This window comes from Lycium barbarum, chromosome 8, assembly GCF_019175385.1.
Source record: "Lycium barbarum isolate Lr01 chromosome 8, ASM1917538v2, whole genome shotgun sequence".
Lineage (NCBI taxonomy): Eukaryota > Viridiplantae > Streptophyta > Magnoliopsida > Solanales > Solanaceae > Lycium > Lycium barbarum.
The window spans coordinates 2,243,990-2,258,009 of NC_083344.1; the positions used below are offsets into that span (position 1 = coordinate 2,243,990).

General features: G+C 33.5%; 1 long non-coding RNA gene across 50 annotated transcripts; it reads left to right on the top strand.

Moving 5' to 3' along the window:
• The first annotated feature begins 1,724 nt into the window (after positions 1-1,724).
• Positions 1,725-13,670, top strand: LOC132605660 (uncharacterized). Of its 50 annotated transcripts, none has more exons than XR_009569355.1 (13): positions 1,726-1,968; positions 2,071-2,153; positions 6,171-6,285; positions 6,380-6,504; positions 6,597-8,484; positions 8,971-9,026; positions 9,514-9,564; positions 10,614-10,675; positions 10,769-10,881; positions 10,977-11,084; positions 11,179-11,293; positions 12,851-12,992; positions 13,086-13,618. It is a non-coding gene; the product is annotated as an uncharacterized LOC132605660 (long non-coding RNA). The 50 variants fall into 50 exon arrangements; XR_009569368.1 differs by having other exon boundaries at positions 1,730-1,968; positions 6,597-6,701; positions 10,519-10,675; XR_009569371.1 differs by having other exon boundaries at positions 1,730-1,968; positions 6,597-6,701.
• The last annotated feature ends 350 nt before the right edge of the window (positions 13,671-14,020 follow it).

Sequence of the window (14,020 nt, forward strand, 5' to 3'; positions counted from 1 at the left end):
GATGATATTTTTTGCGGCCACGCTACATTTGCTGAAATAACATCATTGTGATAATAATTAGTTACGGCGGTGGAAATATAAAAATACCAACAAGCGAACTTTTTTGGGGATATGACATAATTTTTTTTAAAAAAAAACTTATTAATAGTTGTGCTTGTGAGGCTAATGAAGGGCCCGAAGTGCTGGCAGATTTATTAGTTTTATTTATATCTATAGTCTGGTGTAGGCTTATAGCTGTTTGATGTGTAATTTTTGATATTATTTTTGGTGTAGTGTAGTGTTTTTGAGTTACGTTTTTTGCAACTTGATGGGACTTTTTTTGAATTTAAGATTTAAAAATCATTGTTTTCGTCAAATTTAGCAAACATAAACTATTAAATTAGTTTGCGCTTGGCTAATTAATTTAAAAAATACTTTTGAGTAGCAATTAGTGTTTGGCTTAGCTTTTAAAAAGTATTTCTATGTATATTTTTGTCAATAGTATTTTTCAAAAAAAGTGTTTTTGGGCAAAAATAATTTTTTCTAGCTTCTAAAAAATCGCTTTTGCTACTCACCATAAGTACTTATTTTCTCTCAAAAGCTTAATCAAACACCTCACATTTAAAAAATAAGCACTTTTGAAAAAAAAAAAAGGCTTGGCCAAACAAGCTATTAACTATGGAGGAATTTTATCGAGATTTTGGTTTCCCAAATTTCAACCGAAATAATCAGAGAAAATGACAAAAGTGGTCCTTATGTTTGAGTGTAGGTTTAAAGAAACCCCTTAAATATGTAATGAACCATTTTGATCTTTAAGTTTGTCAAAAATTACTGCTCCCTTTGTCTCAATTTGTTCAAAGGTTGATCAGTTTGGAGAGTCAAACAGTTTTTTCTTTGGTTGAATTCTAAACATAGATTCTTGAGTATTTTATAATAAAATTTACATATTTAAAAACTAAATAAAAAGTATTATAATAGCTCGTTTGGGCAAGCTTTTAAAATCAGCTTATTTTAAAAAATAAAAATAGTTTGTATTTGGCCAATAAATATTTTTGAGCAGCAATTAGTGTTTGACCAAACTTTTAAAAAGTGTTTCTAAGTGTATTTTTCTCAATAGTACTTTTCAAAAAAGTATTTTTGGGAAAAAGTTATTTTTTTAAGTTTCTGAAAAACTACTTCTACTCATCAAAAGCAATCTATATCTATATATATTATTAAAAGCAGAGAAAGAAACACCACATTTAGCCAAGTGATTGGCTAATAATAAGTCACTTGGCAATTTAGGACAAGAAATTAGTTATTCATAAAAAAAAAATAACCAAGTGGCAAGATACTACACAACCACTTAGCAAATTTTAGGAATTTTCATAAAAAGGAAAAAAAAATTCCAAAGCATTTAAATACGCAAAAAAAAATCGTATGATCTCTATATTATGTAAACACTAGTTTCAACATGTCAGCTTGATGTCAATCAATCTCCAGCTGAGGGTATATTCAACTTTGCTCCATTAAGTTATAGGCATAATACATAACAAAATCTTAAACTTAATTTCAGCTGATAAATATGTCTTCCAATTTTAGGTGTGTACAAATAGACACTTTAAGTTATCTAGAGTTAGACATGTGAACATAAATGTCAATGTTACACATAAATTTTGAAGGGTCACATCATTGCCACGTTAATATTATGTATGTATTTATGTTTATATATTCAACTTTAAATAAGTTGAGATGCGTTAAGGTTGCTATGTAATTATGCCTTAGGTTATAACTTACAGGCGCCTTTTATCCTACCCTTAAAATAGACACGTAGCACACGCTTTCAAGCTTGATTTCATTCCGACCCTAGTATCTTCTACATCTTTCACTCCACTATTTCTCCCTCTTCACTTCTTCATCGCTACCTCTTTCTCTGCTGATTTTGTATATCTCTATTTGAATTCTCAATAATATATAAATCGGGAGGAATTGCAGACGGAAATTGTTCAGGTTATTTTCTTCAATTTGATTTCTTATTATTTTTCTATTTGGACGGGATTTCCCTGCTAAAAATTACCTTACGAATTATTGAAGATTTTTGCTAATGTCTAGGGATGAAAAAGAGGTTAAGAGACGCGGGAGAAGATTATCTACTTGTGCCTTTGATATTCTCACGGTGAATTGGAGAATATCAGGTAGTTGATAGACAGCTGCCACGTAATTTCTTTTTTAATTCATTGTTTTTTCTCTTTTTAGCTTTAATATCTTTTGTGATTTCTGTGTTTGATATAGATTTTAACTTTTTAATCCATTCCAATTATAACAGCTGTCGATTCAGAATTTGAAATTATCAAGTTTCATGTGATTTGAATGTTGGATAATTTTGATATTACGCTCAGAAAATGCAGAAAATTCATAGTCGTTTAATTTTCCTTTAAGTACTCATTAAATCTTTGATGTTCAACACCTGCGAGTTAACGCCCCAGGCTATAAGCTGGCTTTAAGGTTTGTCAGCCCACTTCCCTTGAGTAACTATCTTGCCCTCAACATTTATATGAATGGATGCAGGTAGCAATTCTTATTAACGCACCGACAACAATAACGACTACGTTCTAATCTCAAACTGGTTGTGCCTTATTAACAAAACCAAAATTTGAAAATGTTACACCGAAGGTAGGAGACAAAAGCCACTCTGTTGTTGTACCTGTTATTTGGAAGGTAGGTTATTACTCTTAAGTGTAATATTTATGAAGATTTGTTTGTGGATTATTGGTTAAGAAAATTTATTGATATCTCTGAAAGGAAATAATATAAAGTTGAGTCAAATTGGGCGGTTGGGTTGTGACTCATCATTTAGCCCGTCTTGATCTAACTTTTTCCAAGCAAGCTTCGGGCAGAGTTGGGCTTTGGTCATGTTCATACTTGAGTTATAATTGAGAGGAAAGTTATACTTTGCTTTAGCACCTGATGTCAAGTAACAGGAAGCAACTCCTCATATGTATGTACTGGCATATGTAAAGCTGCAACACAATTTCTTTGCCATGACGACTTTTTTTAGGTTTTCCATGTCTATCGTAAATGTAATTAATGTTCTGGAGAAACTAAAAGTATGTCATTCAGGTGCTGTTTCCATAGGTTTTCGACAAACATGCTTTGTTCTGAAGAGTTACTTGATGCATGGTAGCAAATACGATAGTTCCTTAAGAAGTAAGGAGGATACCCATGCTGAATTAAATGCATTTTTTCAGAGCTGTGGGTGAGACGTGCTAGATGAAATAATAGATGCTAACTTCTTCGTCTTTGTGGTGAGAACCGAATTTGTTATCCATTTTTTATGTCAATTGAATTTGAATTTTAAGTATCAGATATTTTTTCTTCAATTTGTAGCTTGACATCAACTGCCATAAAATCGTAAAAACTTTAGCCTTTAGCTCACTAGCATCATGATATGTTGAAGCTTACTTTAGATCATACTGTCGTTTAGAGGGTAAGCAAACAGGCCAGCACAAAGAACAAACTGGAGGGCACTCTGCGAATATTGAATTTGTACTTTATATCCTTTCATGTTATCTGGATCTATTGGTGTTCTGAAAGTACACCAAATCCTCTTTATAATATTTTTCTTTCAAATATGAAAATAAAAAAGAATAAATCTATTTTTGGCACTCTTCTAAATTTCAATTTCTTTTAATTGACTGGTGGTTACCTGCTTTTTATTGAAGATGGCCTATTCTGCCTCTTCAATAGAGTTGTATTTGAACTTGGAAAGGGGTTCAATCTGCCAAGAGAAGCAAATCCATAGGCAAATCTTCCATGCAAGAAAGTGATGATGACTTGAATGCGAAATTATCCAGCAATAAAGTTCAGAAAGTGATTAAGAAGGAAAAGGAAACATGAGTTCTTCACTTATAGGATACTGTAGTAACTAAATGCACACTTTTATTTCAGTCAGGATTTTTTATTCGTTAAACATTTGTTTTACAATGTTTATTAGCTCTTTTAGTTATGTACAAGTTTTACATTATGGTTCTTCCTGTTTGGTATTGTGATGTGACAGGTTTTGAGAAAGTACAACCTTTGAATTTTCTTCAGCCAAATGAATGATTGATTACACTTTTAGGTCAAATGAACCAAGGATTTTGTGTACTTTATTGTATTTCCTATTTCAGATGATTATGAAAATAATTATCACTTCTGAAATAGTCTTCTTCAGCTTTTGTACTGGAAAGATTGTTGTAGGAATGTCGTCACAAATGTCTTACGTTCAAGTATCATTTTACACCAGAAAGATTGTTTCCTTGAGATATGGAGCAGTATTATCTTTTTCAATTTTTTCCTCCGAATCAGTGTCTATTCATAGATGTTGATTCCACTTATTTGTATGAAAGTTTGTTTCATTAAAGAACAACGATGCATCCTATATAGCATTCAGGGATATTTACTGCTTCCTTTTTTTAGCAGAATCTTGCTGCTACGAAAACAAGAACGAGTTTCTCCATATCAATGAGCTTCAGATAACGAAATATTGATTGTACTAATATCTGTCCAATACAAAAGGAATGACCATTATTAACATCCTGTCCTCTCTGGCTATAGTTGAAACACCAAATGTGATAGTGTTTTGAACTTATCCTATGGAATATCAAATTATAGCGTCAATACTAACATTCAATTGATGAAATTGAATGCGTTCTTCAAGGCTAATGCGTAGCTCACTCGAATTAGCTGTTGACTTTTAATTTCTTCATTCATCTGAGAATGGTAAAGCCCATAAACTTGCTTTACCAAGCCTGAAGCTTTAACTAAATATTATATTATTTATGCTATCTTGATTTTCTCTTTCTTTGAAACATACAATGTGTGGATTATGTACGTAAATATTATGAAGACAAAAGAATTCCAAAATATATAACAAGCCAATGAATATAATAAAACCGGATTTTTATCATGCTTCTTTGTGACTACCGTATTATTCAAGTAATATTTTCTTGCTATTTTTTATTTTTATAATTATCCGCGCAATATGTGGGTACGAATATTAGTTGGAGAAATACCAGGGAATTTTTCAGTTTCCTTCATCGACAGGAAACTTTGCTGTTAATTCCTTCACTGCATCTCTCTCGGCTGAATTTTGAAGTTGAACTTCAAAATTCAATTACTTCCATACATGTCTCCGTTGTCCTTTCTCGCTGATTGCCACCGATCAGGTGTCTTTTTGCTTTCTATTCTTTTTATGTGTATAGAAAATTAGTATGATTCTGTGTGAGAAAAAAATCCTTAGGATAGTACTTAAATTGATGGTAATTGATTTTAGTTTTTTCACAACATATTTCGTTTCGAATTTGATTACTGACCTGGTTCTGCTTAGTATAGGTTGAAACTATAGAATTCTATTACATTTATTTTTATTCTCAACTTCCATCAGTTTGTGTTTACAACTGGTCCCACATTCCAAAACTATTATGATATGGTCAGTTTTCTTTGTATTCTTCTTTTTTCACACTAATACTTTGGTTCCTTTTGTGTTTTGCTACAACTAATTGCAAGCGATAGCAATAGTAAATATTTGATTGATTCATTTTCAGCACCATGGTAGGACGAATTTTGGTAGAACTTCTGGTGTCCGTATATTACAACCATATACTATTATAATACACCACTTGATGAATTTGGTAAGGTGATTTCCACTTGGAGGTTAATGTCTTGAATTATGTTGTCTGGGGTCCTATAACTTTGTCCTCAATTTGCATGTGCTTTTTAAAAGGCTGCTCGCACCATCTTAAGATATGCCAGTCTTGTGCTCAAAGTTTGCTTGACAGTAGTTTTGTGCTGGCTTGGTTTTAGAGTAATATGTTGAAGAGTTGAATTAATTGGATGTTTTATTTCTCTGTAGTGAAGCCCTGTACTGAAGTATTCAATGGATGTTACGAAGATCGTTTTAAGTGTGAATTTTTTTTTAATAGGTTTGACGTGTACATTTGCAGCCATCGAGGCTCTTAAATGTCAAAAATATGTCCAAAGGTGTTACTTAATGCAGTGTTGTGTATGCCATAAACAGTAACTATAAAAACAAATGGCTCAGGAGACCTTGCAAGTTTTCTATTTTCTCTTTTCAAAGTGGTATTATGCAAGTTTTATATTTTCTGGCAAACAGAAGTTTTTGTATCTGTATATACATCTTTGTTCTGATTAAGCTTTTGTCTTCTCAATAGGAAAAACCAGCCTGCCGAATGGATTGACTAATGCGTCTCAAATTACTTCCTTTGGCAGACAAGAGGAAGAAAATAGTCTATGTGGAGTATTTTAGCAAGAGGCTGAACTCAAGCAGTTAGTATATTATGTGTAATATTTTGATTTTTTAGTCTATTTCGTATCCGTTTCTATCCAGTTCTTAAAGGAATTTCGAATGGTTTGTTTTCAGGAAAGAAAGCCAGATGAAATGGAGAAACTGGTAACTCAGTAACTGCTTCTCAATAGAAATGAAGGAAAATTATTTTACATTTCTTGCCATGAATTTTCTGGACTTCAAAATTGGTGTAAACAAAGGTAACCTTTAGGTTTTTCTATTTCAATTTTGATGGATTATTGCAGATGGAAATTGTGCAGAGGAATTATTGAAGATTTTTGCTTATGTCTAGGGATGGAAAAGAGGTTAAGAGACGCAGGAGAAGATTATCTACTTGTGCCTTTGATATTGTCACGGTGAATTGGAGAATGTCAGGTAGTTGATAGACAGCTGTCAGGTAATTTCTTTTTAATTCATTGTTTTTCTCTTTTTAGCTTTAATATCTTTTGTGATTTCTGTGTTTGATATAGATTTTAACTTTTTAATCCATTCCAATTATAACAGTTGTCGAATCTGAATTTGAAATTATCAAGTTTCATGTGATTTGAATGTTGAATAATTTTGATATTACGCTCAGAAAATGCAGAAAATTCATAGTCGCCTCGATTAACCAGATCCCATGGGATAGCAGTCGTTTAATTTTCCTTTAAGTACTCATAAATCTTTGATGTTCAACACCTGGGAGTTAACGCCCCAGGCTATAAGCTGGCTTTAAGGTTTGTCAGCCCACTTCCCCTGAGAAACCATCTTGCCCTCAACATTTATATGAGTGGATGCAGCTAGCAATTCTTATTAACGCACCAACAACAATAACAGCTACGTTCAAACTGGTCGTTCCTTATTAGCAAACCAAAATTTTGAAAATGTTACACCGAAGATAGGAGACAAAAGCCACTCTGTTATTGTACCTGTTATCTGGAAGGTAGGATATTACTCTTCAGTGTAATATTTATGAAGATTTGTTTGTGGATTATTGGTTAAGAAAATTTATTGATATCTTTAAAAGGAATATTATAAAGTTGAGTCAAATTGGGCGGTTGGGTTGTGACTCATCATTTAGCCCATCTTGATCTAATCCATCTTTGTTCAAGCAAGCTTCGGGCAGAGTTGGCATTGGTCATGTTCATACCTGAGTTATAATCGAGAGGGTTATGCTTTGCTTTAGCACCTGATGTCACGTAACAGGAAGCAACTCTTCATATGTATGTACTGGCATATATAAAGATGCAACGCAATTTGACTTGCATGTCTATCGTAAAGGTAATTAATGTTCTGGAGAAACTAAAAGTATGTCATTCAGGTGCTGTTTCCATAGTTTTTCGACAAAATTCACAAAATTAAGAATTAGTGAGGGAGTTGAAGGAAAAGAAGTATACAAAGAGTACAGATAAATTTAAGATGATTCACATCTACAAAAAACCAGCCTTTGCGTTCAACTAAGGGTGCTTACGTTGAGCTTTAGAGATTGTCTCTGTTTGCTATAGAAACATGCTTTGTTCTGAAGAGTTACTTGATGCATGGTAGCAAATACGATAGTTCCTTAAGAAGTAAGGAGGATACCCATGCTGAATTAAATGCAGTTTTTCATAGCTGTGGGTGAGACGTGCTAGATGAAATAATAGATGCTAACTTCTTCGTCTTTGTGGTGAGAACCGAATTTGTTATCCATTTTTTATGTCAATTGAATTTGAATTTTAAGTATCAGATATTTTTTCTTCAATTTGTAGCTTGACATCAACTGCCATAAAATCGTAAAAACTTTAGCCTTTAGCTCACTAGCATCATGATATGTTGAAGCTTACTTTAGATCATACTGTCGTTTAGAGGGTAAGCAAACAGGCCAGCACAAAGAACAAACTGGAGGGCACTCTGCGAATATTGAATTTGTACTTTATATCCTTTCATGTTATCTGGATCTATTGGTGTTCTGAAAGTACACCAAATCCTCTTTATAATATTTTTCTTTCAAATATGAAAATAAAAAAGAATAAATCTATTTTTGGCACTCTTCTAAATTTCAATTTCTTTTAATTGACTGGTGGTTACCTGCTTTTTATGGGTGCTTGAAGACTTCTCCTTAATATTGTGATTTTTGGAATGGTAAAGATTGGCTGCGACACTGGTGAAAACAGCCCCTGCTAGATGTTCAAGATGAAAACAAATATGTCTGTGATGTATAGGTGGATGGATATATTTTCTATAATTTCTTTGGGTATTTTGTCTATAATATAATATTAGAATGGTTCTTCTAGACAGTGGAGCAAGGCCCTTCCTCACATATATTGTACATAAGAGTATCCTATTAAGTTCTTTGATTAAGTTTTACAAATTGTCATGTATTTCATCTTCTACAAATGCAACAACAGTTTTCTCGGCAAATTAAAAACAAAAACAAAAACCTTCAGGGGTTAAAAAACAATTGCAAGGAGCAGATAAAAAAGCAAAATATAAAAAATAAAAAATCAACCTAAAAATAAAAACCTGCAAGGGTAAAAAAACAAGGGATTGCGAGGAGCGGAAAAAACCCTATGAAATTCAAACATGGGAGAACTAACTGATCCACCTTCTCTTACTCATATATGTTCCACTCCTGTTCTTTGTTTCTTCTTTACAGTCGTTTTCGATTCCCCTTTTTCAAAATTGGCTTTAATTGTTCACTATACCAGATAAATCAAAGCCTGAGATACCGTTTTCCAGTGAGATGATCTTACAAGATTAAGAGGTAACAGGATATAATATTACTTTTTGTACTTTTTCAAATTCCTGTATTATGATCAGGAGACAGTATTACTTTTTTTGTCTACCTTCATCATTCTTCTCTTTTTTCAGTATTTTGATAAGCCTTCATGCTGTTTTTTTCTCATAATCTTAGTGTCGTTTGAATCTTAAAGGAAAGTTAGAGTCGTTCAAAAATATCTGACATGTGAATGTTGTTCATCATCTGTACTTTTTGCAGGAACATTTTATTAGATGATGTGTTCACTTTCGTTTCCATTTATTTACAGCGCTTCTTTTTTGTTTTTGCATATCACTATTTTTAGCTTACTATGTTTCCACTGGCCTCAAACTGTTTTTGGGAAAGTGTAGTTTTGGACAAAATATGCTGAGCATTAATTCAAGAGAGATCATTATGGATTAACGACCAAATTTAAATATAAACCGTCTTCTTAAGATTAATTTTTAATTTATGGTGTTTCGCTGCGTAACAGGATCCACAGTTTCATGATGGACAAAGCTTTGGTGGAGAGAAGGTTTTTCAGGTAATTTTCATGAAATTAATTAATTGAAAAAGGAGTTGGGAGTGTACATGTTTGAAGAACAGCTTACTTATTTAGATTATGCTAAAAAATTAGCCATTACCTTCTTATCCTCTTTAATAAATAAATATGAAAGGAAAGAGCTCTACAAAGTTCTCTCCATCCTCAGGCTCTTATTTTTCTATTCTACAAGAAATATATACTTCAGGATGACATTCTGTTTTGAAGATGGCCTATTCTGCCTCTTCAAATAGAGTTGTATTTGAACTTGGAAAGGGGTTTAATCTGCCAAGAGAAGCAAATCCATAGGCAAATCCTCCATGCAAGAAAGTGATGATGCCTTGAATGCGAAATTATGCAGCAATAAAGTTCAGAAAGTGATTAAGAAGGAAAAGAAAACATGAGCTCTTCACTTATAGGATACTGTAGTAACTAAATGCACACTTTTGTTTCAGTCAGGTTTTTTTATTCGTTAAACATTTGTTTTACAATGTTTATTAGCTCTTTTAGTTATGGACAAGTTTTACATTGTGGTTCTTCCTGTTGGTATTGTGTTGTGACAGGTTTTGAGGAAGTACAACCTTTGAATTTTCTTCATTCAAATGAATGATTGATTAAATTTTTACTATTACAACCATATACTATTATAGTACACCACTTGACAAACTTGGTAGGGTGATTTCCACTTGGAGGTTAATGTCTTGAAGTATGTTGTCTGGGGTCCTATGACTTTGTCCTCAATTTGCACGTGCTTTTTAAAAGGCTACGCGCACCATCTTAAGTTATGCCAGTCTTGTGCTAAAAGTTTGCTTGACAGTAGTTTTGTGCTGGCTTGGTTTAAGAGTAATATGTTGAAGAGCTGAATTAATTGGATGTTTTATTTCTCTGTAGTGAAGCCATGTATTGAAGTACTCAATGGATGTTACGAAGATCTTTTTAAGTGTAGATTTTTTGTAGGTTTGACGTGTGTATTTGCAGTCATTGAGGCTCTTAAATGCCAGAAATATGTCCAAAGGTGTTACTTAACGAAGTGCTGTGTATGCCATAAACAGTAACTATAAAAACAAACGGCTCAGGAGACCTTGCAAGCTTTCTATTTTCTCTTTTCAAAGTGGTATTATGCAAGTTTTATATTTTCTGGCAAACAGAAGTTTTTGTATCTGTATATACATCTTTGTTCTCATCAAGCTTTTTGTCTTCTCAATAGGAAAAACCAGCCTGCCGAATGGACTGACTAATGCGTCTCAAATTACTCCCTTTGGCAGACAAGAGGAAGAAAATAGTCTATGTGGAGTATTTTAGCAAGTCTGAACTCAAGCAGTTAGTATATTATGTGTAATATTTTGATCTTTTTAGTCTATTTCGTATCCGTTTCTATCCAGTTCTGAAAGGAATTTCGAATGGTTTGTTTTCAGGAAAGAAAGCCAGATGAAATGGAGAAAAGCTGCTTCTCAATAGAAATGAAAGTTATTTTACATTTCTTGCCATGAATTTTCTGGACTTCAAAATTGGTGTAAACAAAGGTAACCTTTGGGTTTTTCTATTTCAATTTTGATGGATTATGCTAATCATATAGACTTTTTCAGTTTATACTTATTGAAGTAGTGAATGTGTCAGATTGAAGTAGTGAATGTATCAGTTGTCCAGTCGAGAAACAAGAGGTGTTTTCTAAGTGACGATGTCAACGACATGAGAAAATAAGAGAATGTGCTGAGCTCAAATTGTGCTTCAGGTGAGTTAATTATTTTCTAATACATTTCTGGAGAGACTGACAAGGCTTCAATGCTTGATAAAGCCATTGTTTACCTCAAGCAGCTTCAGCAAGTACACGTCTGCTGCTTTTGTTTGTAATTTGCTGCCTGTGATTTATGATTCATGGGTTTGGTTCTAGCTTTTTCTGGATGTATTTTAAGTGCATTATGGGAGTTATTTTCTATGGAAATTATTTTCTGAGAACAAAAAGGAATATTAAAGATTAATACTAATAATTAGCAAATTGGATAGCGTCTTAATGAGATTCCTGATTATAAACTATTGATAATAATTTCCAAGAATGCTGACAGACCCAAGTGTTGTGAGATTCAAAATTAAGATAGTTGCAAAGAAACATGAGGCACAACACCATAATGACTTCTTCCTGGAAACATTTTTGTGGAAAATAACCTCTGTCGTACCATCGAACTTTATTCTTTCAATTAGAAAGAGTGGCTTTTGGCTCAAAGAAATCACAATTGGCCTAGACAGGTGTGTTTTGGTGTGAATCCATCTAAATTCGAAGTATATCTTGAGGAGCTAGATCCTCTCTGCCTTTGTCTTAGCTGGTGCTTTTCCTGATTGAATAGATTTTATGAACAAAATCCCGCATTTTCAAGAGGACCATCATTGTTTGTTTGATGACAGCTGAACAGATTAATGACCACCGTTTCCTGTTTCTGGCATCTGGTGCTGAATATTGAATACCTGCATTTTACTTTAGTTTGGGATTCAACTTTCTCCACCAATGGCAGTGTGTTTCACAAAAGGACCATTTTAGCTGAATCAAGACCTGATCAAATACCTATATTCTCCTTTCATGTTCATCTGAACAATTTTGTCTTTCTTTTTCTGCAATATTGAATAGGAACGAATGCTATATGTTATTTAGAATCGTTCAGTTGGCAGATGATTGTTCTTTCTCCTTAATTGGATGATCAGTTGTAGCAACGGGTGCGCGTGGAGTGACATTGGTATCATGAGTGACGCATTGGCTTGAATATCTTTGTGGATAATTTTGAATGAAATAACAAGTGTCCTGTTCTGTGATTAATGGTAATTGAAGCTGAAAAGACTAATGACCAATTAGCACTGACTTATATCCCCCCCCCCCCTTTTCTCAATTTCAACGGCATAAACAGTGAAGAAATGCATATTTCATAGTCAACTTTATAAGTCTTTCTAGGCTAATTTGATAAAATTAGCTGAACAAGTTATTACATTTGCAGATTTTACGGAGTAGGCAGTTATTCCTTAAGTTACTTTATATGATAAGAAAGTGTTTAATCTCCCCTGTTTCCAATTCATTGTATATTCAGTAGTAAGAAAAATATCATCTTACTTCACAACCAAGATAGACCAAGCCTGATTCTTAATATGCCTCATTACAAAAGCCGAGATTATAGTTTCATTGAGAATCCTTTTTTTTTTTTTTTTGGGTGTCGTGTGCTTGGCTGCAGCTTTGATTTATAAATAATTGCTATAAAAGTATTTTTTTTGCCCGTCATATGTGATGAAGAACAACATCTGGGTGCAGATGCCTCTTTAGCAATACATTGTTCCTTCCAGTTTACACTGACTATTAGCGTTCTGCAATTTGGTGAAGAAAATTGTCATATGGATGAAACTTTGTTGGAATACCAAGCGCACGCCGTGGCAAGGCAGATACCTTCTCTGTGGTGAGTTTTATGGTCCCTTCTTCTGATTATCGGGTTTTATTTTGTAGAAGCTCTTTGGTATTTAAATTCAACTGCTTCCTTTGTGTATTGCAGAGAGCTCGCTAATCAAATAGTTGAACTGTGTGAAGCTTTAGGAGTAAAATGTGCAGTAGTAAGCCTTTGTATCCCTTTTTAGGTGAAGTAAGCAGAAATGGTTAACAGATTGTAATCTCTTTGCCAACAATTAGTTTTTAAATTAGCTAATATATGAGGCAGAGTTGGTGACTCAGAGGTGGAGTTATGGAAGTGCATGCTAAGTTGCTACCAAAGGAGTACCAGCTGTACGGCCGGTGGTCTACTGGTTATGCTGAATGAAAGGCACCCCCAGTTGAAATTCCACCTCTCTCCAATCTCAATGCCTTTGTTGATTACTTCTGGCTGCAGATTTCTACATCAGTCACTGTCATGTAATACTTACATTGCCTTCTACTTACGTTAGTGTTATTTGTATAGCAGTATTTCCTTTTGTTTCGTGCAATTGAAATGTGTCGACAGTAATAGAATGTAAAACTCTTTTTGCTTTCTTGAGGCGATATTTCATGTTGGGAAGAACATTCATTATTTATGATAAACCTGATTTGAAATAATGACAGTTTATATTAACTGTATTTATTTAGAAATTGAAGTAGTGAATGTGTTAGATTATGATGCTATGCAGAATATTTCCAAGTAGTGAATTTTTCCTCCAATGATGCTATACAGAATAAAACTTCCAGGAAGTAGTGAATTGTTCCCCTATGTAGAGGCGTGTAAATTGTGCAATTGTGATATTTTGTTTTATTTAAAATTTATTGGCGCATTTCTTATTCATGTTGTTGGTAGAAGTTCTGGGGGGAGAGCTCTTTGTGCGGTTTCAAAAGATGAACAGGAAGGGTGATGAACAAGGGTTTATGATAACAGACTAGTGAATCACAAAGCAGCTGGCACCTTATATGGATGGGCTTAACTCATTTTACAAACATAAGCTGAGCCGTTGTTTTCCTTTTGTT